We start from the raw sequence: 27,113 nt of genomic DNA on the forward strand, positions 1-27,113 counted from the left end.
ATATAGCGCTGGCTAGACCCGAAGGTATCAGAGCGCTTTACATGAGAATCAACAATGTAACAGAACAAATTCGACAAATTACCCAGTACATAAAAAAAAATAAGCAATACAATGAGTAGGGGAGAGAAAGGACAGAGAGAAGTAGTGGAGGGGGAAGGGGAGGTGAGGAAGGGAGGATAAGGGAAGAGACAATAAGGAGAGACGAAAAGAAGTCTGCCTAAAGACTGACTGGGTAGGTGACGACCATGAAGGGAATCCAAGGCCCATCTCCTCTATAGCTAAACCAGGTAGCTCCATCGGTTGTCAGACAAAATAGTTCAGTCTCAATACATTGAGAGGGGAGAGAAGGAGAGACATAAAATAGAGGGAGGATGAGGGAGGAAAGGACAGGAGAGAAGAAAGGAAGTGGAACAATGTGGTTCAACAATATACCAAAAAAAGATCAACAATTACACAGTACATCTAACAATCAGCAATACATTGGGAGAGGAGAGAAAGGAGAGAGCAAAGTAGTGGTGGGTAGGGGAGGTGTGAGAGTGATGATAAGGGAAGAGACAATAAGGAGAAACGAAAAGAAGTCTGTGTAAAGACCGACTAGGTAGGTGACGACCAAGGAGTCAATCCACGGCCCATCTCCCCTATAGCTAAACCAGGTAGCTCCATCTGGGATCAGACAAAATAGTTCAGTCTCAAAACATTGAGACAGGAGAGAAGGAGAGACATAAAATAGAGGAAGGATGAGGAGGAGAGGGCATGAGAGACGAGAGGAAGTGGAACAATGTGGTTCAACAATATAATAGAAAAAGAACAAACAATTAAACATTACATAAATCAATCAACAATACATTAGGAGAGGAGAGAAAGGAGAGAGAAAAGTAGTGGGGCGTAGGGGGGGGTGAGAAAGTGAGTATAAAGGAAGAGACAATAGGGAGAGAAAAAAGAAGTCTGTCTAAAGAACGACTGGGTAGGTGACGACCAAGGAGAGAATCCACAACCCATCTCCCCTATAGCTAAACCAGGTAGCTCCATTGGGCATCAGACAAAATAGTTCAGTCTCAATACATTGCGAGAGGAGACAAGGAGAGTCATAAAATAGAGGGAGGATGTGGGAGGAGAGGACAGGAGAGACGAAAGGAAGTGGAACAATGAGGTTCAACAATATAACAGAAAAAGATCGACAGTTAAACAATACATCCGACAATCAGCAATACATTAGGAGAGGAGAGAAAGTAGAGAGAGAAGTAGTGGGGGGGGGTAGGGGAGGTGAGAAAGTGAGGATAAGGGAAGAGACAGCCGTAGAGACGAAAGGAAGTCTGCCTAAAGACCGACTGTGTAGGTGACGACCAAGGAGGGAATCCATGGTCCATCTCCCTTATAGCTAAACCAGGTAGCTCCATCGGGCATCAGACAAAATATTTCGATCTCAAGTGGCGAGGGAAGAGATTCACTCAGAAACATGGTGGGGAAAAAGGGGCAGGAGCAGGTGGTGCCAGAGGAAAGAGGCAGGAAAGAGTAGGGGCAGAGAGGGGAGAGGGTAGGGGAAGAGAGAGGGGGAAGATAAGGTCAAGGAGAGACGCTGGTGCATTGGCCCGAAGTCCGGCTAGGTAGGTGATAGTTCATCGGGTAAATGTCCTAAGTGGAGTGCAGGATCTAGGATGGATGACGGCTAAGATCCAGGTCAGATCAATGACCAGTTTTTTAACTGTCTAGGATTCGCAGTACATCGTGATGAGGTCGACTGTGGCGGCCATCTTGTGGTCAGGCATAGATCATTCTTATTTAATCAACAGGCTGATCGGGTTCATCTCAGTAGGTCAGAAACCAAAGATATTAGTTTCAATCTATTTTGCAGTCTTTTGGCTGAGGAAGCAGACAACAGGGCATCCCAAGGGGTGTAATTTAGACTCCTAGTGACAATCGCCATGCATCCACCTATCGACCGTGGAACAAACTAAATTTTGAACACTAAGAAACACAACTAACATCCAATACATAGTAGACACAATAAATTCCATTCAAGACTATATGAGTAGCTATAGAAAGCTGTTGATATCCTAATACCATTCGGAACAACACAAAAGAAGAAAAGAAAACAAGCACCTTGGAGAAATTCAGAGCTTAAAGAGATTAAACAGCAAATTAGAAAGGTGCAACGCGCCTGGCTCAAAACAAGCACCAATCAAGACAAACTTCACCTACAGAAACGTAATAGATTATACATGCCAGCAATAAAAAAAGCTAAGAAAATATACTATTCACACAGAATTCAAAATGCCAAATGTTCTAATAAAGAATTTTATAAAATTCTCACAGAATGTTGTTAACCAAATTGCCTAGAAGGAACTCATCCCATTACTTAGGAATTCACAGACAAACTGGCAAATCATTACACAACCAAAGCAGACAGGCTTGGCTCCTATTTAAAACAAAGGAAAACCACCAGCTCTGACCCTTTTTCAAAACATCCCTCCAAGAGTAGGATAACCCAACCTCTGCATTCCTTCCAACAAATATCACACAATATATTTATGGACCTGGTCAAAGCAAGCAGGCCTGTCGGCAGCCCTTCTAAACCGTGTCCACCACAAACATTCAAGAACATTCTTCTAACTATCTCTGCTGCCACACCAGTAAGAAGAATCATCAACAATTCCTTAACTACGGGAATATTTCCAGATGCCCAAAAAGGTCATACATACGCCCATTACTAAACAAAACAAACCTAGACCCGTTTAACCCCGACAACTACAGACCAATTACAAATGGACCTTTCCTGGGCAAACTGGAAGAAAGACCAACATTCGCCAAGATGTCACAATTCATTGAAGATAATTCCATTCTTTCCAACTTCCAAACAGGATTCCGTCCAGGAAGAGACATAGAATCTGCCCTCATAGCAATCTGGGATGACCTTAAGAACACAGTTGACCAGAACGGGGTTGCTACACTACTTTTGTTGGACCTGTCAGCCGCCTTTGACACGGTTGCCCATGACACTCTAATACAAAGAATGAAGCTGGCATTCAGGGGACTGCTCTTCACTAGATCACATCCTGCCTTCAAAACAGACCTAATGTCATCTATATCCCCCTTTCTCAACCAAACAGTACATTACAAAAGCAGGGGTCCCTCAAGGCTCTATCATTTCACCCATGCTTTTCAACATCTAAATGAAGTCATTACCAGCACTGATAATTCAATTTCACCTCACATGTTATAACTATGCAGATGCCACACAAATGGTCCTTAAACTGGAAAGCCCCAAAGAAATTGGAAACGTACAATTTTTCAGTTGTCTCAGAGCCGTAGATCAGTGGATGACATCTTAAATTGAATGCTTCTTAAACAGAAATACTCACATGTGGCGATTGGAAAAATTATAACCCAGTCGCCGCCGGGCCTGACGATCTAGGAACACTGCCTAAAGTACCTAAGGGAGTAAGAAACCTCTGAATTACCATTGACTCCAAGCTATCAATGAATGCCTAAGAGGACAAACTAGCAAGATCCAGCTTCATTACTATAAAAACTTGGCAACACATTTCCCCCCACCAGGAATTTCCACACAAGATCCAGGCTACTACCTCTTTTGTTCTGTCAAAACTTGATTAACCAATAGCAGCTACCACAGATCATCTGTACCAACTATGAAAAGACTAAAATGGACTCAGAACTCTTCTGTCAGACTACTCTCACATACAAAATCAAAAGCTCACATTATCCCTGCCTTGAAGGCAGTGATACATGGACCAGGGAAGCTCTTTACCAGGAATAAATCAACAAATACATTCAGCAAATGAACCTCAGCTATAGATTGGCACCTCAACTCAAAATCCTACCATACTAGAAAAAAACATAGGTAGCACATCCTTCTCTGTTCAAGTAGCCAAACTATGGAACTCTTTACCCCCAAACATAATATCAACAAATAACTACCTTATCTTTACAAGACTACTCAAGGGTTAGCTCTTCCCCACAAAACCATCATACTTTAACATAAATATAGAGCATATCCCTGTGCACACAAGCAGTTATTTTGATTATATATTTGTACCTAGATATGTGTATTCCTTTGTATAAATGTGTATAATAATCTTGTTTATAAATATATAGATTTTCATTAGTTCTGCTTAATGAATGTACATATTACTTATGGTTATATGTTTCTATGTTTGACATGTATATAGTTATACAGATCAACGAGAGAGAGAGGACTAGGTAAGCTAGCCCGTATCCCCAGTATTATATATGTAGATCAATGTGGACTAGCTAGTTTAAGGGGGAGATTATTAAATGACTCAGGTACGTCAGCAAATGGATAAGGAAAAAGCACTGTTTTCCTTAGAAAGCCCTCACCCACCGACCTAGTCGGTGGCATGCTTCATCATCGGGCCCACCACAGTGGCACCGAATGTGCCCCGGGTGTGCTACAACGCCAGGTGACTGCGGAGCTGGTATATTGCTGAGTGTGCAGTGAAGGGGTGTGATAAGTGAAGTTTAAAATGCTATACAGGAGGTCCCAGCACCCGAGGGTTAACAATATTTAATAAACTGGGCCTCTGTTAGCAGGTTAAAAAGGCAAGAGGACGTTAAAGGAGTGTTAAGATGGCCTCCGGCGTCCAGTGTGGTCTACATGTTTCCGCCAGTGCCTTTTAATTCTAAGCTGGCTTTCCTCAGGACCAAAGAGAAATGTGAAAAGGTGCAAAATTATAATAAACTTAACTTAAGTGTGTGTTTGATTTTTACTATGTGTTGCGCACGCTAAGGCGCTATAACTGTTAGAGGGGGATTCCCTCAAGCTTTTCTACACAGAACACATAGGACAAAGACAAGACGTACAGGGAAGAGTCATATTAGGGTTGCATGAATTAAAAACCACTGTTTGCCGACTTTTAAGGTGGTGTGCGACCTATATGCGGCTAGAGTGAGCTCATGGGGACTCCATGGAGCTGGTGAGGGTATAATGAACCGTTAGTGAGGGGTGGTGGGCTAAAAATCACAAGGTGAGGTACAGGAAAGTATAGGTACTAGGTCCTCACTCTGTTATTTCTCAGTAAAAAGCCTCATGGGTCGCCTGGCAGAGAAAGAGACCCTGTGAAGATAAATGAGATATGCAAGGCTATCTAACCTGTAAGGAGAGAAGTTGCTTACCCCATTGGCAGGACAGGAGGTTTGTTATTACTCACGAGTAGTTCGGTCTGGTTCCTCCTAGGACCTAGTAGTCCGTCCGCGGCGCCCGATATACGGTAAATGGGCCGCCTTGCTTGTAATTTATACTCGTCTCTTAATCTGATTCACCTGTTCGGGATAGAAAGAGAGGGAGGGATGCGCGCTAACCCCCATGTCATGGTGGTCCTGTCTGCGCAGGTGCGGGAAAGCAGCGCGCGTCATAACGCATGCGCGAAGCTGTAGTACGCGTCTCCACGCATGCGCGAAGTATACACACTGTTAACCTTGCCCAACACGCATGCGCATACAAGATAAACACATGCGCTCGCTATGTAAACAATAACAGCGAGGTACTGCGCATGCGCGAGGACGGCTCGACTTCGCGCATGCGTGGAGACGCGCACTACAGCTTCGCACATGCGTTATGACGCGCGCTGCTTTCCCGCACCTGCGCAGACAGGACCACCATGACATGGCGGTTAGCGCGCATCCCTCCCTCTCTTTCTATCCCGAACAGGTGAATCAGATTAAGAGACGAGTATAAATTACAAGCAAGGCGGCCCATTTACCGTATATCGGGCGCCGCGGACGGACTACTAGGTCCTAGGAGGAACCAGACCGAACTACTCGTGAGTAATAACAAACCTCCTGTCCTGCCAATGGGGTAAGCAACTTCTCTCCTTACAGGTTAGATAGCCTTGCATATCTCATTTATCTTCACAGGGTCTCTTTCTCTGCCAGGCGACCCATGAGGCTTTTTACTGAGAAATAACAGAGTGAGGACCTAGTACCTATACTTTCCTGTACCTCACCTTGTGATTTCGTTTTTTTAGCCCACCACCCCTCACTAACGGTTCATTATACCCTCACCAGCTCCATGGAGTCCCCATGAGCTCACTCTAGCCGCATATAGGTCGCACACCACCTTAAAAGTCGGCAAACAGTGGTTTTTAATTCATGCAACCCTAATATGACTCTTCCCTGTACGTCTTGTCTTTGTCCTATGTGTTCTGTGTAGAAAAGCTTGAGGGAATCCCCCTCTAACAGTTATAGCGCCTTAGCGTGCGCAACACATAGTAAAAATCAAACACACACTTAAGTTAAGTTTATTATAATTTTGCACCTTTTCACATTTCTCTTTGGTCCTGAGGAAAGCCAGCTTAGAATTAAAAGGCACTGGCTGAAACATGTAGACCACACTGGACGCCGGAGGCCATCTTAACACTCCTTTAACGTCCTCTTGCCTTTTTAACCTGCTAACAGAGGCCCAGTTTATTAAATATTGTTAACCCTCGGGTGCTGGGACCTCCTGTATAGCATTTTAAACTTCACTTATCACACCCCTTCACTGCACACTCAGCAATATACCAGCTCCGCAGTCACCTGGCGTTGTAGCACACCCGGGGCACATTCGGTGCCACTGTGGTGGGCCCGATGATGAAGCATGCCACCGACTAGGTCGGTGGGTGAGGGCTTTCTAAGGAAAACAGTGCTTTTTCCTTATCCATTTGCTGACGTACCTGAGTCATTTAATAATCTCCCCCTTAAACTAGCTAGTCCACATTGATCTACATATGACATGTATATAGGCCACTACATAAATAAGTAAATGTTTATTATAACTATTCATCTACTATTGCTTTACTATTGGGGGAAATGTGAAAAAGACCACTTGGACGGGGGAAACGCATAACGAGTTGCTGCATTAAACCGCTGAACTCAAACCCGTGCGGTCGAGTCCTGTTTCGTTGGGGAAGAACTGGATGTTGATATATAAATATATATATATATATATATATATATATATATATATATATATATATATATATATATATATATACTCCCACACACATATATATATGTGTGTGTATATAAATAAAAACAAATAAATTAGCTAAAAGTACAGCAACACTTGAAAGTCTGAGTTTATTTAATGCAATTTAAATCTAGATCTATCACTTTACTTATTTTTACATTTCTTCCATGCACTTATGTCTCTTTATATTTATTACTTTACTCCTAATTCAGCATCTCCAATGTACTACCCTATATCTCACCCTATACCTCTCAATATATCCTCTATCTCTACTCTGACTACTGTGAGCCCCAAAATAACCTTTTCAGGACTCTTTCCTACTCTACCTTTACCATGATCCCCAAAATAACCCTTTCCAGATTCTTCCCTCCTCTACTCCTCCCTTGTGTCATCTCAAACCTATTTTACTATTCAGAACTCCCAAACAAGCCTTGGTAAACCCTTCCCTCTTACACTCCCCCTACTCATTCCTAACCTGCTCCTGCTGTTATGATCTCCAAATAAACACTTTCTTGACCCTTCCCTCTTCTATCCCTCCACTATCCTTTCAAATCCAACTAACACACACCAGTGTTCAAATTAATTTCATATTGCCCTATAATAATTCACCACTAATCCTTTTTGGGTTCCAGAGTAGCGTGCTACTCCTCGAAAAGCGCTTTGATGCCTCATCAGGGGTACTAGGCGCTATATAAATGCAAACCCCTCTCTCTTCTATCACTCCACTATCCTTTTCAAGCCAAATAACAGACTAACATGTCCGCCGCTCAAAGAAATTTCATATTTACTTATAATAACTATACACTAATCCTTTTTGGGTTTCGGAGTAGTGTACTACTCGCCGAAAAGCGCTTTGACGCATCGTCAGGCATAGTAAGTGCTATATAAATGCAATCACAATATCAATCATTATATATTTTCAGGTCACTGTAAGTGGCCTGCTTGTGAAGTTTAAATGCACAGCCTGAACAAACCTCGTCATGTAATGCAGACGGTGGGCAACTTGTAAAATGGCTGAGTCAGAAATGCTGAGAAGAGAACAAGAGTGGGGAGGTTTGCCCTGTGTACCGTATTTTCCTAGAACAGAGCTTGAAGGTGCGGGCAAGACAGGTTTTGCTGCTTGGAGCTGAATGATGCAGAATGCGTCATGGGCGCATGATCAAATCCTTTTCAAAGGTGTAACTTTATTTACTGACTCAGCCATGGGAAACATAGATGCACCTGTACGCTTTTCACTGGCCTGCCCTTTATTTCATCATCACTAATGAAAAAGAGTTTGAGTTTTCTAACAGTGTCGTAACAATGCCTCGCGAGCGCTGCAGACACGCCTTCGAAAAACGGAAGTGCAAATAAACGGTATTGAGCAGTGATGCTGCAGGTGCGGATTTCAGATTCCGACAAGTTCTTCGAATGAAAACACGTTTTGTTGGTTTTGCCTGCGGTTCTGACATTGAAAAGTCAGTACACGCAAAACAGACACAGGACAGGCAGCAGGAAGTGCTTTGTAGTGGAGGTTGTTGAAGGCTGGCGGGTACCCGTGCATGTTTTAGGGGCTCAGGACTTATTTTCCATCATCAGACTTTGACCCGAAATACATAAGAGAAAGGCAGAAAAGAAAGAGGAACATATGGAGGAGAAGAAATATAGGAAACTAGTGACAAAGCGAGGAAGTAAAAGAATCTACAAGAGTTAGATAAAGAGACCAAGTGTAGGGTAGTGGATGAAAGAGACTCAGCTCTGACAGTAGCTCCTATAAAAAACTTCGAGCCCCATCCCATTATTTCCTTTCTTTTACAAACTAAGCACTGGTGACAGCAATGCAAACTTCTCTCACACAAAGAACAGGTGCAGCATGAGGAGCAGCAGTGCAAGCTTCCCTCCCAGCAAAGTAAGAGCAGGAGTTACAAATGCACAACTGTCCCTCGCCTGCATAGAACATGCAAGCAGCAACAGCAATACAAGCATCACCCTGGACCCCTCAAATACATACATCCAATCCACAACTACAAAGTAACTTACACACTCATACACACCAACACCAGGTATTGTACTGATAATAGATTTTCCTAAGACAAAGTGGCAATCTTCATAACCCTGATTAAGGTTCGCCTTATCCCAGTCAGTACTATATGAGGCAGTTCCAGCTCCTGACTGGCTCCAAACACGTAAGTCTGTTTTTTTATGCTGTTTATGAAAACAACATCCCACCCACCTCCACGCCTGCTAGTAACAAGACTAGACACAACAATCGAGGGAGTGAGAGAGTGGAAATGAGCAGGATGAGGAGGACCTTAATTGGGGTAATGAAGATTACCGGTAAGTAACAACATATTACCCCCTCATAGTGCCTTCCTATTCCAGCCATTACTATATGAGGACTTCACAAGCCCTACTTGATACAAGAATAAAGCTTGACACTGAAAACTGGTCAAAGCTCAAGTTTATTAAATCAAGCTCAGGACACAGCTGCCTTCATAACGCTGACAGCAACATTATCCATAGAAGCATGCAACACAAATAGCCATTAAAACTTAATAAAAGTGTGATGTGACTGCCAGGTAGCAGGTCTACAGATTTCCGGGATCGAAACTCCTGCAGCCTTAGCCTAGGAATTAAACACAGATCTAGTGGAACGAACCAGAATCTAAGCCAGAGGAGCCAGCCCCAAGGACATGTAAGATTGAAAAACTGCCAGGCCCACCCACCAATGGAGAGTAGAAGTAGTTACTTTTTTCTTCCCTTTAGTCACCCCACCAAAGGACACAAACAGGGCCGGGGAAAGGCAATAATCCTGAGTGTGCTGCAGATAAATATGAAGAGCCCTTCCAACATCCAAAACGGGGTGAACCTGACCATCAACCTCCCCAGGAAAATCAGGAAGAACAACATCCTGGTGCAAATGGAACCTTGAAGAAACCTTAGGGACAGAGGCCAGATCCAATTTTAGAATCATCTTATCTAGTAAAAAATTAACATAGAGATAGGAAATCAGCAAAGACACTAATTCTCCCAACAGGCGAGCCAAAGTAGTGGCCAACAAAAAAGCCAACTTAGCAGATAACCATACAAAACCAGCCTCCAGCAAAGGTTCTAAAGGTGACAACTGAAGTCCTTGAAGGACAGTCAGCATGCCCCAGGAAGGAAAAATCACTGGAGACACCGGTCAGCGCTAGCCTAAAACTCCACAATAACCAAACCGCCAAAGGAGAAATACCCTCAAAAGCATCCCCAACCCCCTGCAGGCTCGGATAGCCACCCATTGAGCAGCCAGAGTAGAGGCGGCAACATTTGTCAAAAGCCTATCCCTCAGGATCTCAAAAATCTTCACTGGCTCCCCGACAACTGCATCCACCCCATGAGTTGTACACCACTTCACAAAGAAACCCCAGTTCCTATTATAAAATCTTTGTGGGATTTCTGAATATCCTTTGCCAGAAGAGAAGAACACCCCAAGGACTCAAACACTAAGCGTTCAAGAGCCAAACCATCAGTTTCAGTTAACAGAGACAGGGAAAGGACAGGACTGGGAACTGAAGCAGGGACGGAGTCACTGGTAACCTAACAAACCTGCCCAGGACAATTGAAGTCCTAGAGGAAACCAAAGGCGACGAGTCCAAAAGGGCATTCAAAATCAAAGACATCCTCTCCACCTGAATCTTCTGAAGCACCCTTGGGTGGGAGGGAATTGGAGAGAAGGCATACAGAAGACTTGAGGGCCAAGGAATCGAGAGAGCATCCACCGCCCAAGCCTGAGGACAAGCCACCTCCAAACAAGACTGTGGAAGGAGGGCATTGTGAGGAGAGGCAAAGAGGTTTATTCATGGATCCCCGAACTGAACACAAATGTCCCTGAACAGGGTCATAGATGGATGGTACAGGAATGAGGAAGGCAGGTTGCAGTTCAAGCTGTCCGCGTGGTAATTGTGCTGACCCTGAATGTAGACTTCCCTCAATGCCCTGAAATGAGCCTTCCCTCAGGAACAGATCAGCGAGGCCAGATGATTCAGAGGGGCACTCCGTGTACCAACCTTGTGATTTAAATAACAATGAGCAACCTGATTGTAGGAATCAACAAATTCAACCCCAGCAACTGGCCCCAAATAACTTGATTTGCCCCCAAATCACAGCCAACTTCTGCCAATTGGAGGAACAAGCCTTTTCCCTCAGGGACCACTGATCCTTTGCTTCCAAGGACCCTAGTGTGGCCCCCTAACCCCACAGACTGGTATTGATCATCAAAAACAGGGGAGAAGGGAGCTGGAAACTGATCTCCTTCTCCAAGTTGGGAATACGCAGCCACCAACCCAAATTCTAAACCTGTCACCCAGACCTCCATGTGACTCACAAAAACGGCTGTCGCCGGATGCTTCCGACAGTAGGGGTGACTGTATTATGCATATCCTTCATTATAAATACTTGAATCGGCTGTATTATACACCGGCTCGACTTTATTGATTTCACTTACGAGCAGACTGCAAATGTGATTTGCGCAGTAGGGAAGATGCAGACTACCTAATTTTAGTGTGGGACTGCGAGCCCATTAGAAACTACTGGCAACAGGTTTTCAGGGCCCTAGAACAGATGATTGGATCCTCACTACCCGCTACCCCTCTCATTGCATTGCTTGGGCTACACTGAGAAGGTGGAAGCATCCTTCCGGAAATATGCCTCTCTCTGACTCCTCTTAGCTAAACGGAGGGTAGCCTGCAAATGGGGTAGGGGCCGGGCCCCCACATTTAAGGACTGGATTGGAGATCTCATATTTTGTCAGGAACAAACACCTACGTACGCAGAACTGTTACCAATAATCTCCAGACAGATAGACATTTGGGACCCTCTGCAGATATTCTTGCTGGAACACCCACCGGAGGAGATGTCATGAGGGGAGGGAACGCCTGGATAAAGGCCTTAGCACCTGCAGGGGCATAGGGGTTGCGTTCTTAAAAACGATGATAAAGGACAAGTCTTGTTATCCTGATTATTTGGGGAACGTTGGTTTAAGTGCAGAGCCGACCGACTGTGGTATGAAAGTTATTCTGCTTTCCTATTTCGCTATGTGAAGGTTAAATGTTTATGCAAATTATAAATGGCCTGTCCAGGCCATGGCCAGACTTATATGTACAAACAAGGTTTAATGCACATGAATGTAATATCCAACATTACGGAGAAAAGTTGACTCTTATGTGAAAACTTTTAATAAAGAAAATGGTAAAAAAGAAAAAATGCTTAACCAGAACAGGAGTGAGAGGAACCCAGGATTTGTAATCTGTAAGGGGGTTCCGAGTGGGCCAACAGATAATTAATGAAAGGCTTTAGGTGAACAAAAGCCCAGGGAACCACTGGTGTGGCGGCGGATGCCATCAACCCCATGACCCTCAACCAAGTCTGAGCTGGAGCTGACTGTTAAGACAAGAAGGCTAACAGAAGACATTGCAGAGCCTTTCTTCGAGCAGAAGGTAGAAATACCGCTCCATCTGAGTGTCAAACTCAGCGCTGATAAACTGCAACCATTGCTCAGGGACTAGCTGCAATTAGGCCAGGTTCTGTGTGAAGCCCAATATTTGAAACAGAGCCATTGTTGCCTCCACCACCAGCAGAGGCTTAGGAAGAAAGGAAGCACAGATCAAACAATCATCAAGGTAAGGAAACACAGTCAATCTCAAAAGCTGTAAAACACCGACAGCTGGAGCTAATACCTTGGTAAAAGTCCTAGGAGCAGACAACTGACTGAAGGATAACACCTGGAACTGGAAATGGACCTCTTTCACCGCAAATCTCAGAAACTGTCAGCTGTCTCGATGGACATGAATGTGAAAATAGGCGACCTCAAAATCCAGCATCGCCAAAAGATTTTCTTGCTGAATCAGAGAAATTATGGCTTGCAAAGTGTTCATCCAAAACAGCTCCACTTTTACCGACCTGTGCAGAGCCTTCAGATTCAAGATCAGCCAGTAAGAACCATCAGGTTTGTGAACCAAGAGCATAATGGAGTTGAGGCCCAGATGCTCTCTGCTGCCGGCACGATGATGATTGTTTTCTTTGCGGGTTACTTCTCCACTCCTGTAACATATGGGTCCTCTTCTGAATGTCTTTTGACAACGTGGTATACCAAAATTGTCCCTTTGAAGGAGAACCAACAAAGGGAATACGATAACCATGGCTGATGAGCGATAAAACCCACTGGTCAGAAATCAACTGGTACCATTGATCCTGGACTGCCTGGCCCAGACTCCAGCATAGTCATTTCTGACTGGCTCCTTGGTACTGTTGAATCTGGGGTCAGGACTTTTTGGTGAATGCAGCTCCTTGACCTCAAGCTGCAGCTGAGAGGAGGACAATGCCACCTAGAAATTCTGAATGTGAAAGAAATATTTCTTCCTCTGAACAGATGGGAAAGGCTTTAACATCTTGTTCTCCTCAGGAGACCGTTGCACCATAGTGTTCAAATCATCGCCGAAAAGCTTGGGACCATCAAATGATAATTTATGTATCAACGCCTTTTGCGCCGCCTTCACCCGCCGTGGTTTTGTTCACATAGACCTGCATCAAGCCACAGCCGCCTCACCCAATTAGGAAAAAGCCCATGTCGCAGGGATTCTGCTCCTACACAGAACTGTGAATAGAGACTTGGAACCTCAGTGAATTAGGGTTTGCCAAAACTCACCTTAGTATCCAAAATCCCCTACCAGACAAACAATCAGTGGCTCATTGGTTCTTACACCCCCCCCCAATGATTAGAGAACCCAGAACATGAACTTAGAGCACCTCAGGTCACGTGGAACACATGAACACTCTTTCGTTATACTATCATACCAGTCCAGAACGAGGAGTAAATGAGGACACGTGCAAGTTTGAAATATTTATTTCTAATGCAGTGTTCTCAAGCGCAGTATCTTGGCTAATACAAGCAAACATATTATAAGCAACAAAGTTGTCAGCATAGTTACTAGTCCATAAAATAAGAAGGGTGAAAGCATGTTAAAATGCTAAAGGGAAAAGGTCTAAATAGAACCTCAGTCTTACCCTCCCTTGCTAGTATATTATAGAAGGTCTCTTTGGGTTTTAGAAGGGCGGCCCCATACCTCTGGTCTTAGTAGAAAGGGATCACATCATCTTCTACACCAGTTCTCTGCATGCGAATGTTAATCAAGTGCCTCTGCATGCTCTGCGCAGTGCATTATTAAACGCGCCAAAAGCCAGAGTTGGACACAGCTGTACATGTGTTATGTCTAAGACGTGCGCTGAGCAGACCGAACAACAACCACTGTGTTGAAATAACCTTTAAGGCCTCTGCACTCACTGTACAGACATAGCTTACAAAGCAAAGCTGATACTATAGGAAAAACATATTATTTTCTTGTGAAGCAAAATAGTTTACTAGGCTCTAATAACAATATGCGCCGTGTGCAGTAGCAGCAGGAAGGGAAGATGGCGTTTAAACTTCTAATAAGCTCATGCTAACTTAACACAGTGTGAAGGCAAAGCCTATCCCCATGACACCCACAAGGTATCAAATGTGACATCATAGAGGAACTGGGCCAGCAACACCATATGAGCCAGGACAGGAGTTGGATCCCCTGGATCCTGAAGGGAATCAAACACTCTCACAAAATCCTAAATGAGGATCTGTGAGGCTTAGGCAGAATATGTTATGGCACTGATCCCAAATTAAAAGCTGCGTAAGCGTGCTTCAAAGTAGCCTCCACCTTTTACTCAACTGGGTCTGAAAGGGTCGCCTCCTCCGTAGGGGTCTTGCTAATCTTCTCTGTATCGTTCCAACCAAAAATGACAATGAAGAATTGTGGTTTAGTACTAAGTTATTGACATTTATATTTTATATTTTTGTTTGTCTAACAATGTAATATATGTTTTTATTTTTTATTTCTTACTTAATCTTATTTTGCGGAGCCCTAAAGAAGCTACCATAAGAACCGCCAAACACATGTTGGCTGTTGTAAAGAAGACTTATTTTAGTTCTATTTGACAAACGTTATTGTTTATACGTAAAATTTTATGTTATATAAATGTAAAGATCATTGTATATGTGCTTATTGAATATTCAGAATTACATCGGTTTTTAAACTATAGAAATGTATATATTGGATATAGTAATCAGAAGTTATATTTAGCAATTTGTTTAAAATGATCATTGGAGACATCCCACTAAGTATGGTTTTGGAAACCTTTTATGTTGTACATATACTGTAATAGGTCAGTGTATGGGATTCCTGCTAAGTTTGCAGCACAACCATTAGTAGATGTACACAGCGGGTACCTTTTTATGCTATAAAATACCATATCAAAGAACAAACTCACATATAATATTCTTGGCAAATTTACAGCTCAGTTATCAATGACTATTTTATGCTGAGTCACACAAAGTCACCTCATACCTTTATGCCATTGGACCTGAAGTGTGAAACCCATCTCACCGCATCACTCTAGCAACTGCTTCATTTACCTTGCACCATTCCAGTCTCTGGTATGTTTTATAACTATTTCAAGTATGATGGTGGAGCAAACGAGGGGTTTCTTCATGCTCGTCTCGTGTATTTGTTGCATAGAATGGGAAAAAAAGGCCCCAGTTCAGTTTTAGAAACTGTTGCTCATGATCCAGTGCTCCGATTGAAAAACTCTCTCACAAACACTATTTATCACCTCAATACTCACCATACACCTTTAAACACTTATAAAGGCCCATAACACCAATGAGACAATTTTTGAGCAACTGAATCAGGTGATTTGATTTATATTCTATTCACATATTATTTACACTAATATGTACAACTGCAGTTTATTCTTCATTATCATGATTCAAACCACTTTTAGCTAAAATCAAACCACTATGGTGGATGGATCAACTAATGGAAACTAGACCATGAATAAACAAGACAAGCTTGTCACTCCAAATCTAATTTTATTTACTTTATTTTCATAAACAAATGAGCATTTTACGTTTAGAATCTTTATTTCATAAGCAAATAGGAAAGCAGCATTTTAATAAGGAATTGAAATTAGAACTGATATTTCAAAGCAAGCACAGAAACATGAAGAATTAGCAAAATAACGGAATGGAAACCGTTTCCCTGAATCTATTTCCCTGTCTAAATCTCACTTTGCTTAGGAAAGAATAAATAATTAAAAGTCTGCTGTCCTTACATGCGCCAAAGGTCCATCAGCATGACACACCACTCAGGAATCGGAAAGTAAGAGTTTTTTCCCCACTCATGGTGTCATAATTTATACCTTTCTCTCTAGCTAAACTTTCTACATTTTACATTCTTTCATAGGAATCCAAGCTTTTCATTGGCTGTCCTGTGTCATTCCACGATAAAATTCATTAAGTCATTCGACTCTTGACCAAAATCCAGGGTTCACATAAGGCCCATTGTCTTTCATTTCCACATCCTCGATTTCCTCAAGAATGATACTTTACTCGAGCCTAGGACATTTACTTCCTAACCTTGGCAGTCATATCAAATACCTGCCCTTGGCTGGCCTCCGTGTACACGCTCAACACGACAAAGAAATCGCTCTTTATTTCATAACAACTTTGCAGCAAAATTCTTCACAGCTGCGCATGTGCAAGAAATCACTCTGGACAAGCTTTCGTGTCAGCAGCTCTGTCAGCCATATTTCTGCGCCAACTTTTAGGCCTCACTTCGGAAACTATTATTAAACAAACACAAGACATCAATTAATTAAAGAATTGAGACCCATTCTGTTACCCTCCCCCTTTTCTAATTAACCCTGTTAATTATGTTACCTGGCAAAAGCATGAATAGGCAGCATTATATTTACTTTTCCATTTCAAATGTCAGGAACTCCAAGAGCTTTTATCTCAAAAGACATAACATAAGCACATAGAATAAGCACATGCCGTTAAATTAAACTGCCGCATTTAATATTGACAAAGACAATAGACAAGGTTAGTTTATTAATTTTTTCTTTGCGTTTGCAACAAAAAGCACATTAGTCCCGTGTGTGTTTCATGAATGTATCTTTTAAACTAAGTTGATTAATAATTTCACTACAAGCTTATTAGAATGATTACTTTTGTTAGGAGAGATTAACTTCGCAAGTTTGAACAAAATTTTGTTCTATACCTTGCTCCATCACTCACCTCTTCCTCTGATGCAGATCGATGCAAGGTCACTTACACTTGCAACAAGATTTCCAACTAGAGTGCAGACTTTGGAAAAATCCCTCTCCCATTTTTTTAAAGTGAACAACAGAAAAATACATGACAATTGAGCACAAGCAATTTGAAAGCTTGCATAAAGCTGAGTGCCCCCAGGATCACAGACAAAATATCGACCTACAAAATATCGGCCTACAGGAATATCGAGTCAAAAACATCGAGGGCAAGAATATCGACATCCTATCTACAACATGGTAAGTACAAAAATATCGAAAAAATAATATAGATGTTAAAAATATCGATGTTAAAAATATCGTTTTTTTTCTTTTAAAATATAAATGTAAAATAAAGTAAATAACACTAATAAATAAAATGTACATAGTTAAAAGTATCTAATAATGTTTAAAATTAATAAATAATACATATTTAATGATAATACATTAATTAAATATATACTGTAAATATATAATATATATGTACTGAACAATAAATAGTAATAATTATTTTACTCATTTATAATTTAATAAAATATATTCTAATTTACTAATACATTTACAAACATAAAACAATAACATAAATAAAATGTACAAAATATAAATAAATAAATATTCTTTTAATATTTATAACATTAATTATTTAAAACGTTGGATAGCGTAAGGGTAATAATTACTATTCCCACTCCAGAGAGTGCAACAGTAGGGAAAGCGTTGGATAGCGTAGGGGCAAAAATTACTATTCCCACTCCAGAGAGTGCAACAGTAGGGAAAGCGTTGGATAGCGTAGGGGTAAAAATTACTATTCCCACTCCTGGGAGAGCAACAGTAGGGAAAGCATTGGATAGCGTAGGGGTAAAAATTACTATTCCCACTCCAGAGAGTGCAACAGTAGGGAAAGCGTTGGATAGCGTAGGAGTAAAAATTACTATTCCCACTCCAGAGAGTGCAACAGTAGGGAAAGCGTTGGATAGCGTAGGGGCAAAAATTACTATTCCCACTCCAGAGAGTGCAACAGTAGGGAAAGCGTTGGATAGCGTAGGGGTAAAATTACTATTCCCACTCCTGAGAGAGCAACAGTAGGGAAAGCGTTGGATAGCGTAGGGGTAAAAATTACTATTCCCACTCCAAAGAGTGCAACAGTAGGGAAAGCGTTGGATAGCGTAGGAGTAAAAATTACTATTCCCACTCCAGAGAGTGCAACAGTAGGGAAAGCGTTGGATAGCGTAGGAGTAAAAATTACTATTCCCACTCCAGAGAGTGCAATAGTAGGGAAAGCGTTGGATAGCGTAGGAGTAAAAATTAATATTTGCACTCCAGAGAGTGCAACAGTAGGGAAAGCGTTGGATAGCGTAGGAGTAAAAATTACTATTCCCACTCCAGAGAGTGCAACAGTAGGGAAAGCGTTGGATAGCGTAGGAGTAAAAATTACTATTCCCACTCCAGAGAGTACAACAGCAGGGAAAGTGTTGGATAGCGTAGGGGTAACAATCACTATTCCCACTCCAGAGAGTGCAACAGTAGGGAAAGTATTGGATAGCGTAGGGGTAACAATTACTATTCCAACTCCAGAGAGTGCAACAGTAGGGATAGCGTTGGATAGCGTAGAGGTACAACTTACTATTCCCACTCCAGAGAGTGCAACAGTAGGGAAAGCGTTGGATAGCGTAGGGGTAAAAATTACTATTCCCACTCCAGAGAGTGCAACAGTAGGGAAAGCGTTGGATAGCGTAGGGGTAAAAATTACTATTCCCACTCCAGAGAGTGCAACAGTAGGGAAAGCGTTGGATAGCGTAGGGGTAAAAATTACTATTCCCACTCCAGAGAGTGCAACAGTAGGGAAAGCGTTGGATAGCGTAGGAGTAAAAATTACTATTCCCACTCCAGAGAGTGCAGCAGTAGGGAAAGCGTTGGATAGCATAGGAGTAAAAATTATAATTCCCACTCCAGAGAGTGCAACAGTAGGGAAAGCATTGGAGAAGCGTAGGGGTTAAAATAACATACTTATAAATAAAAACTTTTTTTAGAAATTAAAATTTAAACTATTAAATAAATATAAACCATACACAATACCTATACATAATTATTAAAGACATGATCATCAAATTATATTTAGCCCAAATTAAATATAAAAAAATACCAATTTATATTATTTAATGACCAATTAATAATTAATTATCAATTATATTATTAACAAAACAATTAATTTAAATACATTATTACTTAATTACATTTAAATTACTTCCCACCATATTGCCCTATTAACCCACTACCCGCAACAGAACACATTTATCTATTTATGATTTAATGAAAATTATTTACCAATTAATTAAAATTAATAACCAATTAATTAAAATTAATTAGCAATTATTTCAAATTGATTTATAATTCCAACTAATTAATAAATAATTAAACATAATTAAATTACTTCCCACCCTATTCCCCTATAAACCCACAACCCGCTACAAAACATATTTATCAATTAATCAATTGATTACATTTTATTTCCAATTAATTAAAATTAATTAGCAATTAATGAAAATTAATGTATAACTCCTATTAATTAATAATTATTTAAACATAATTAAATTACTTCCCACCCTATTCCCCTATAAACCCACAACCCGCTACAGAACATATTTATCAATTAATTAAAATTAATTTCCAATTAATTAAAATTAATTATCAATTAATTAAAATTATTTTATAACTCCTACTAATTAATAATTAATTAAACATAATTAAATTACTTCCCACCCTATTCCCCTATAAACCCACTACCCGCTCCGGTACTAAAACATATAATTTGCTTTTAAATAAACGTATTAATATATAAAATTAATACACATATAATATTATTTATTTTAAATACTTAAGTAACACATATAACACATACATAATAAAAAACAAAAAAATCATACAAATATCGATATTAGTGTCATCGAAATTAGTGACATCGATATATATGCTATCGATATTACTAACTTCGATATTACTTACATCGATATAAATAATTTCGATATTACTTACCTTAGAGGCGATATTCTGTCCAACGATATTCTTGACATCGATATTCTATACCTTCGATATTTTGGTAGGTCGATATTTACAACTCGATATTTTGACTGTGTACCCATGTTAATACAAAGAAAGTAATGTGTTATATGTAAAATTATCTAAACATATGACAAAATATCAGCCCAGATATGTCACTGGATCTTTGGTGAAATATTTGCATATGACAATCTTATGCCCGTCTTGCACTCAGATTAATCCTTAACAATTTAACAGTCCTTTTCACTAACCTATGTGTGCTGTAAGCAATGAATATGTTCTAATATCTAAGGACTTGGCTCAATTCATTGGCCTTTCAGAATGTTGTGTGCAGTTCATCCAGTACACTAGACAAATAGCTCGCTGTTATTCTTCAGTTACTCATTAGTGCCAAATGTTTCCCTGGGTACAGGCTTGCATATTTTTTCATTCTGTGGACAACAATTCTCAACAGAAATGCTTAAATGCATATTAATAGTATTTGTTAATTTCATTTTAAGAACTTGTACTCGGTTTAATTCATGTGCTACCTTTTAGTTCAGTAATCAAATACATTCTCCTAATGTCTTTGAGTCACACTTGACACCATATTGATGTACACGGCACAAAACTGTTTCTCTTCTTTTCAAGCTGATCTTAAAGGTTATTTAAATGCTCCTAATAATTAATGCTTTACAAACTGGCGCTAATTAAGGATATTCCTGATGTATTGCAAGCATGTAGAATAATGTTTAATGTATCAATAATTGCTAGTGGATAAGCCCACTGTATTAGCATCAATACTCGTGTTGCAGTATGTGTAGTCAGTTGCTGATATTATATGCATACTGCTTTAATAGGAGAACTACTATACTGGTTAGTTTGTCAGTGTTTAGGTAAGGAATCCTGTTAGTATTTGGCCAGTAGTGCAACATAGTTGTTTCATGTGAAGGTGGGAATAACTCATTCTAAGGACATTCAGTTTATTAATTCCCTGCTACTTTATGCCTGAATTATACTTTTAAAAAAGCGTAATTTTGGAAATTATATTGCATGTAACCCAATTTTCATCAGTGTAGAACCCAGAAGGCTAGTGCAGACCTTCATGCTTTGGAATAAAATTTGCCAGTGGAAATATACAGCATCTTATCTCCATCTGTTATACTACCCTATCTCTTTTCTTATTGAACAACCCACAAATCGCAAAACATTAATTGTTAACGAAACAATTCTAAGAATAAGCCTTATGGTACTGGGTTTTTCACATGACGTAGGAGGAGTTAGTTTAAATTCCTGTACGGAAACCAAATTATATATTAAATCTCACTTACTTATAGCTTGTTGATTGGAATTCATACTATAAGTTAAAAAATTATTATATCATCAATAAGGTTCAGTTTACTTCTGTGAGTTTTCAGTACTTCCAATGAAGATTGTTTTGCAAATATACCTTTGTACAGTTTTGGTTTAATTTCCTAATGCTTCTTTTAAATTTCAATTGTTGATGATGTAAATGTTCGAGACTGAATACATTCTTTCGTTCAGCATTCTAAAGTGAACATCTTTCATTTTGAGTGTGCATTTAACATTTTCGATATTGATTTCCCTGATGCCCTGGCTGCCTCTTTTGCAGAGTATGATGATTTATGAATAATTGCCATACCAGCAAGTGTTATTTGATCTCTTTTTGTTCTTATCGTTCTTAGTTGCCCTTCAGTAAATCATTGCCATTCATATTTTCATCTAATGAGTCAATGTGTTATTTGACCACTGCTGGGGGAGGTTCATTAGGTAATTGTTACCCTACTCTGTAAGTTGTAATATGAACCTTGGATATCTAGTATTCACCTTACTAGCCAGTGGAAGTGCAACATATTTGACAAATTCCTTATGGCATTCCTTTGTATGTAAATGATAAACATGTGGTCCATTAGAATTATCAGTTATTTCCCTAAAAGCACAACTTGCAGTCAAAGCGTTAATTTCATAACTATTCTACACTCTATCTCATTTCTAATTAAGAAAATGTGAATCTTTTCGTTGTGATCCTACTAGAACTATTAATCCCCAATACTAGCAAAACCAAAACAAGTTGTATGCTGAATAGTGTCCTTTAAAAATATGAAATCTTTAAGATAACTTGAAAATGTGTAGAGCCGGGCACAGCCTTTGATAATTCTTCTGAGAAAAGTAATAGTTTTTAGGTGCTCTCAGGTGTCGCCCATCACTCCGGGCGAGTATTGATAAATCAAAATAAGTGTAATCAATGGATCATTGATGACATCCCTAAGGCACTCAATGTGGTATGTTGTTCAAAACAATTCATCAAGAAAATAGTTGCTGTTTATCAGTATATCTGTTTTATTTGTATTCCATATTTGATATTGATTTCATATCCATATATTGAAAAAAAAAATTCTTTCCAAACAAACGTTCAAAATTCACAAATGCAACATGTGAGGTCCGCTCCAATGCATTTCGGGCCACTGCCCTTCATCGGGGAGCATCTACAATAAAACGATATTTAGATGTAATCCTTATTCCAAATCCAAAATATAATACTAATGTGTTGGCTAGTAAACTTGTATGAAAAAGTGCCTAATATCCTTCCTATCACCGATAATGTGCTCAATGTGATGAGTTTACTGTGGGCGTATGATCTGAAAAAGAACCGAGTCTGTGCAAACCACAACTTAAATACGTTGAACCAGGTGCTGTCAAAGGCATGCAGGTTTTGTGAAGACTAATTGCGGTTGAAAGCGTGAATGTCGTGTGGGTTCAAAAACTCAGTATGACATTACCATGCGGGGCTTAATAAAATGACAGCGCGCGCAAAGCGGTGCTACGGACTCGAAGGTACTTACAATTGGAGAGACTTCAAAACGTTCCGGACGCCGAAGACGGCTTCGTTAACCGGTTGGATTCTCGGCGTGTAAAAATATAGACGCCGGAGTTTGTGTATGTCATGTGACCTACGTGGGTGGACCTAGAAAGTGGACTGTGTGTGGAGTAATGAAACTGGATGAAAGACTGCGCTACTTGCCGGTGCACACAATGAAATCAGAACGCTATGTTTATAAAACAAACTGGTAAATTAAAATGTGGATAACAAGATGAAAAAAAACAATATAAAAGAATACATTTAACCGGAATAAGGTCATGTGTACATTCACAAGCTGGGTTCAGAACAGAACAAATGTCATGGTATTACCATTATAATAGTCTTATAAATAACATGCAAATTCCACACGTTCATTTAAGCCAGCAGGCTTGATCGAATTCAGTTTATAAATCCAGTGATTTTCCCGTTGTAGTAGCATCCTATTATTGTCTCTACCTTCTTTTTTTTGAATGATTTCCAAAGCCATAAATCTCAATTGGGATATGTTGTGGTTCATTTCCAAAAAATGTGCTGCAACTGATGATTTTAAATTGTTAGTGCGGATGTTGGATTTGTGTTCATTCAATCTGGTCTTCAGTTTGCGTTCAGTCTTTCCGACATAAATTTTCCGCACGGACATTTGACAAGGTATATCAGGTTGTTAGAGTCACACGTTGCTGTCACTTTTAATCTAATGTTGTATCCTTTCATCGGATGAGTTATCGTGTTTCCCGGGATGACATTATGACAATTGTTGCAATTGTTGCATGGTCTAGTTCCTTTTGCAGTAGATGTAGGTTCTGTGGGTTGTTTCAAGATTTCGCCCAAATTTTTGCTCCTCGTATGGGCAAATATTGGTCTGTTTTTGAACATATCTTTGAAGTCTGGTTCTAATACTAACATTGGCCAATGTTTAAGTATTATATTTTTGTACTCTGTGCTTACATTGGAGTATTTTGATACTATGACCATCCGGTCACTGTTCTGTTTCTTAGTTGTTTGTTGTAATAAAGTTTGTCGGTCCAATTTATCCACTTCTTTTGTGGCTTGTGTTAGTAGTTCCTCTGGATATTTCCTATCTCTAAAACGATCTTTCATTTCTTCCATTCTTATTTTAGTCAAATTCGGGTCTGAAGTGATGCGTTTGACTCTCATTAATTGCGATTTCGGTAGATGTTTCTTCAGTGAAGACTGATGAAAACTGTTATAATGTAACATGTTGTTACGGTCAGTGGGTTTGCGGAAAATATCCGTTGTTATTTGGTTGTTTTGTGGGGTGACTTAAACATCCGGAACTGTGATGGTTTTGGGGTCTATTGTCCAGGTAAACTGTATTCGAGGGTTGGCTGCATTTAGCGTTGATAATGCCTGTTCCAAATTATGTCGTGTGTCATTCCAGAGAATGAATAGGTCATCAATAAACCTGCCGTACATTCTGAGGTTATTCTTCCACTTTGGGTTTGACCAAATGTGAGACTGTTCAAATTCTCCCATAAAGATATTCGCGTAAACTGGGGCAGCGCTATTTCCCATACTGGAGCCCACTAGTTGCAGAAACCAATTGTCTTTATACGCAAAATAACTGTGATACAAAGTAAACATAACTAGCTCCATTAGGAATATTTTCATGGGTTCGTCTACTTCAAGTTCCAAGATAGCCTGTTCCATAGCTTCTATGCCCTCTTGATGTGGGATGGTCGTGTATAACGAATTCACATCGGCGGTGCATAACCACAGTTCTTCATTTGGGTCTATGGTAATTGTCTCCAGTTTTTTCAGAAAATCTGTTGTGTCACGGATATAGCTAGGTAAGGATTGAACAATGGGTTGGAGATGACGGTCCAAAAATTGACCTATGGGTTGGTGTATGCTGTTGCGGGTTGATACTATAGGTCGAATTGGAGGATCCATTAGATTTTTGTGTATCTTCGGGACCGCATATATGTTAGGACTTCTTGGGTTAGATTTTAGCAAAAAGTTCTTGGTCTTTTGGTTGATCACTCCCTGTGTTATTGCCTTGTTTATTATTTCAGTCAAAATCCTCGTGTATTCTGAGGTTGGATTCCCCGGGAGTTGTAAATAGGTGGAGTCATCAGATAGGTGCTGATAAATTTTATGGTGGTACATGCTTGAGTTCATGATAACGAGAGCTCCGCCCTTGTCTGCCTTAGTACAAGTTATATTCTGATTGCTTGCTATTTTGTTAAGTGTATCCCAATCTTTTTGTGTGACATTCTTATATTTGTTTTTCTGGAAGTTAATTGATGATAGGTCTTGTCTAACCATTTGTTCAAATAAGTCGATCCTTTTGTGGCTTTGGGGAGCCTGAAATGAGCTGGATGTTTTGAGTCCCATTAATGGGTCCGGTTCATTTTCTCCTGTTGCAGGCATTATATTAGTAAAGAAGTGATGTAGTTTTAGTTTTCTAGTCAGTTTAAATGTACTGACTTCGAGCTCAAGTAAGTCAGTTCCTGTCGTTGGTACGAAAGAGGTGCCTTTTTGAAGTAATTTCATCTCTTGATCTGTAAAGGAATAATCTGATATGTTGATGACTAGTTCGGTTTTTTCTTGTTGTCTTTTTTCGGTTGGGTCACACTCCTTGTTTGTGGTGGAACTGTTTTTTGTTTTACTCCTCCTGGATCGTCGGGTTCTACGACCTGTTCTAAAAAATCGGTATTAAGAGAACTGGTGGATGTACTTGGTGTTTGTTCAGTTGTGGTTCCAGATGTTGTTGGACCTATTTTTCTCTGTCGGTTAGTGGTATCACTGTCCGAGGATGAGGTTTCAGTATTCTGAGTGTAAGGGCGACTTCTTCTCTTTTGGGCATACATCTCCGCCCAGGTGTAAACCTCCCCTAATTTATAGTCCAAGGTGTCCCGCCGATATTTCCTCAATTTTCGATCATTGATATCATTAGTGTGTTTCTCCAATGTAAGCACAGAGTACAAAAATATAATACTTAAACATTGGCCAATGTTAGTATTAGAACCAGACTTCAAAGATATGTTCAAAAACAGACCCATATTTGCCCATACGAGGAGCAAAAATTTGGGCGAAATCTTGAAACAACCCACAGAACCTACATCTACTGCAAAAGGAACTAGACCATGCAACAATTGCAACAATTGTCATAATGTCATCCCGGGAAACACGATAACTCATCCTATGAAAGGATACAACATTAGATTAAAAGTGACAGCAACGTGTGACTCTAACAACCTGATATACCTTCTCAAATGTCTGTGCGGAAAAGTTTATGTCGGAAAGACTGAACGCAAACTGAAGACCAGATTGAATGAACACAAATCCAACATCCGCACTAACAATTTAAAATCATCAGTTGCAGCACATTTTTTGGAAATGAACCACAACATATCCCAATTGAGATTTATGGCTTTGGAAATCATTAAAAAAAAAGAAGGTAGAGACAATAATAGGATGCTACTACAACGGGAAAATCACTGGATTTATAAACTGAATTCGATCAAGCCTGCTGGCTTAAATGAACGTGTGGAATTTGCATGTTATTTATAAGACTATTATAATGGTAATACCATGACATTTGTTCTGTTCTGAACCCAGCTTGTGAATGTACACATGACCTTATTCCGGTTAAATGTATTCTTTTATATTGTTTTTTTTCATCTTGTTATCCACATTTTAATTTACCAGTTTGTTTTATAAACATAGCGTTCTGATTTCATTGTGTGCACCGGCAAGTAGCGCAGTCTTTCATCCAGTTTAATTACTCCACACACAGTCCACTTTCTAGGTCCACCCACGTAGGTCACATGACATACACAAACTCCGGCGTCTATATTTTTACACGCCGAGAATCCAACCGGTTAACCAAGCCGTCTTCGGCGTCCGGAATGTTTTGAAGTCTCTCCAATTGTAAGTACCTTCGAGTCCGTAGCACCGCTTTGCGCGCGCTGTCATTTTATTAAGCCCCGCATGGTAACGTCATACTGAGGTTTTGAACCCACACGACATTCACGCTTTCAACCGCAATTAGTCTTCACAAAACCTGCATGCCTTTGACAGCACCTGGTTCAACGTATTTAAGTTGTGGTTTGCACA

The sequence above is a fragment of the Lissotriton vulgaris genome, chromosome 3_1, assembly GCF_964263255.1.
Source record: "Lissotriton vulgaris chromosome 3_1, aLisVul1.2, whole genome shotgun sequence".
NCBI classification, from domain to species: domain Eukaryota; kingdom Metazoa; phylum Chordata; class Amphibia; order Caudata; family Salamandridae; genus Lissotriton; species Lissotriton vulgaris.